Below are 3,341 nucleotides of genomic sequence, written 5' to 3' on the forward strand. Positions count from 1 at the left end.
ACCATAGGAGACACAATTCCTAGTCCAGTTTTGAAGTTTACCCGTAGGAGACGCACTTCCTAATCAAGGTCTTTCAGGTTCATAGGAGACACACTTCCTAGTTCTAGTCACTAGAGTTTTCACCCTTAGGAGATGCACTTCCTAGTTTAGCTCATTCCGATTCAACCATAGAAGACACACTTTCTAGTTTGAGTCATTGAGGTTTTATTTTAGCAGACACATTTGCTAGCAAGAGTTTTGGTTTTACTCATAGGAGATGCACATCCTAGCCTAGTCTTTAGTTCACTCTCATCATTGCATCAGTAGTGTAAGTGAGTTACAATTTTGCTAACGACTCACAAACCTTCCCAGCACAAACTGGGTTAGGAAATTTTGTTTGTTTTGTTTGTTTTGATTGTCAGGGACCCGCCTGTAGAACGGAGAAAACATTTTTCAAAATCAAGCAGTGACCCACTGGAGAGCAGAAGGATTACAACAAAAATCCCCAGCACTCAATCCAAGATAGAAGCAACAAGAATCTCGCCCCAAGGATGCGAGTCAACAGTCTGAGAGGGTCAACAAAAGCTAGTCACAAAAAAACAAAAAGAAAAAAAGAAGAAAAAGAAAAAGAGAAAAATGAATGAATCCGAAGCACGGAAGTGGAGAACAGATGTGATCTGCTCAAGAACTAGCGCCTACAACTAGCAAGTATCAAGATTCAAATCCAAAGTCTGTATGAAGCACCATTCAAGACTCAAGACCAAGTTTCAGAAGACTTAAGAGATAGGAATCCTTGTAACTAGTAGCTGATAGGCTTAGTTAGTCTTTTTCAGTTTTCATTTTTGTTGTAACGACAGGACCGCGGACCGGAACCTCAACGGAACGGCACCTCGATCGGCTCTTCACCTCGGTACACTTCACTGTCTCTCTCATTTCCGAACTACACGTGGCCTGATTCCTGTATAACCAAGGATATGTAGGCAGCTCAGATACCAGGGCTCGGTCACATTCCCTCCCTTTCCTGAAGTGTAGTCCGTCCAAGTAATGGTCGGGTCAAAAACACGGCTAGTCGTTCTTTGTCGGAAAACTCTTCGTGTTTCCAGTCAAAGAGGGGCAGCTGTAAGCACGTGATTTTTGACCCTCCCCGAGAATTTTCACATTTTTAGTGTGAATATGTGAAATTGGGTCTAGTATAGCTATTTTAACTATTTTTCCTTTATTTCGTTGCAAAAAGAAAAATTACAAAAAAAGGTATATATATAAATTTTAGTTTATGTATCTCTCATCAACTTGAAAAATACAAAATTGCACTTTATTTTTGTACTTTATATAAATTCAAAAATTACAAAAAAATATAATTCTATTAATGTTTTGTAGTCGTTTTAATTTTGGAAAAATACAAAAAATATTACTTTTTATTTTTTTTCTTTATTAAAAACGAAAATTACAAAAAATAGTTTTATTAATATTCTATAATCATTTTAACTTTGAAAAATACAAAAAATATTACTTCATATTTTATCTTAATATTTAAGAAAAACGAAAATTACAAAAAAAATAGTTTCATTAATATTTTGTAGCTATTTTAAATCTTTAAAAAATATTTTAAAAATATATAGTTTTGTTGAATACTAGTCTTATTTTTGGTAGTTATTTTTGCTTACATAGGACTAGTTAAGCAACGTGTTCCTATTTCTCGGGTCCGGGCAAAAGAATAATATTCGGGTTTAAACTACCCGGTTTTAGGCCTAATTTTCGGACCTAGCCCATAATAAACAGTGTCCAGGACACATGGGGAACCCCACCACGCGTGGGGGACATATGCCTTGAACCCCACCACGCGTGGGCTCATTTTTCATGGCAAACCATGCCAAATACACGGACTACACATTTGACAAGGGAAGGGATTTTGAGATTTTTTTAAAAAAAAAAAAAAAAAAACATGTACTGTTTATCTTCTTCTTCTTAAGAAGAAGAAGCAGAAGAGAACGGGGGGGAACGGAAAAAAAACCACTGAAAAATGTGAAAAAAAAAGGCACTGTAGCCTCGTCTTCCTCTTTTGAAAGAACGACCAAAACCCTACTGCAGTCACCATCGTCAAACCACCATGGTTACCCAAACCAGTTCGTAACCATCGTCGTCAACCCGTTGCGAGCTCCCCCCGTCGACCAAGCATCACCACCGTTCGACCCCGTCAACAAACACCCAAAACCCTACTGCCCGTCACCTTCCCATCGTCTTCTTCCTTGGAAAAACCAAGAAAAACCACCGCAAAAACCACCACCCCCACGACCCAAAACCCTACTGCCCACTCGCCGGAACTCGAGCAGCTGTTGCTGCGTTGTCGAGCTCTCCACCATGTCCGGCGAACCTAACCCAAAACCAACCACTCTCTCACGTCTGAGCTCCAGCCATTAATCACTGCACAAACGACCCACCATTGTTGCCGCGTCGTCACTGCACCAACGACACTCCATAGCTCCTCCTTCTTCGCATCCAAACGACCCCTTCCTGTTGCATTTCTTGCGCCAACCTGCTGCGTCGAAAATCCAGCAGCAGCTAACCTCTCGAAAATCCGGCAGCAACAACAGTTTTTCGGCCAAGCTTTCTATTTCATCGAGGTCGTCTTTGGTTCGTCGAGGTCCGGTACGTCGAGGCGCTGTCCGAGGTTCCGTCGTTGTTCTTCGTTCAGAAAGGTCCGGCTTAAGTTCCGTCGGAATCGTGTTTGTTGCTCTGAGTTTGTCGAGGTGCAAAGGTTAGTAAACCTCGATGTATTGGATTAAAGAAATTTTACGTTCAATGTTTGAAGTTGCAATATATCAATTGATATGATAATTTTCTGCTTATGTTTTACCGTATGCATTTTAGTTCATTTTTGTGTTATGTTATTATTGATTATTTGATGTCATTTGATTTAGTTGTATTAGTAGTCCCAAGATTAGTATTGTTATTATTTACGTTCAATGTGTTATGTTGTTATTGTCTTAGTTTATTTGGACAAAATTAGTATTAGTACCTGTTGTTACTACGCCCGAAACACTCATTCGCTTAACTTCTTTTATCAAATCTTGACAAGTTATGAGATTGTAGGTGTAAAGAAGCCGTATGGTTTAGTATTGTTAAAGGCGTAAAAATGGCATCCTTTAAAAAATAAAAAATAAAAATAATAATAATAATAATAATAATAAAAAATAATAAAAAAAATAAATAAATAAAAAAGTAAATAAAAACAATTGAATAAATAAACAAATAAAAAAGAGACGAGCTTCGCTAAATAAAAATGTACAAATTGTGGAGCCCTCGCAAAATATATGTATTAAATACTTAGATTCCGGGACGTGCCGTTTTAGTAAATTTCACGG

Source organism: Nicotiana sylvestris, chromosome 6, assembly GCF_000393655.2.
Source record: "Nicotiana sylvestris chromosome 6, ASM39365v2, whole genome shotgun sequence".
NCBI classification, from domain to species: Eukaryota; Viridiplantae; Streptophyta; class Magnoliopsida; order Solanales; family Solanaceae; genus Nicotiana; species Nicotiana sylvestris.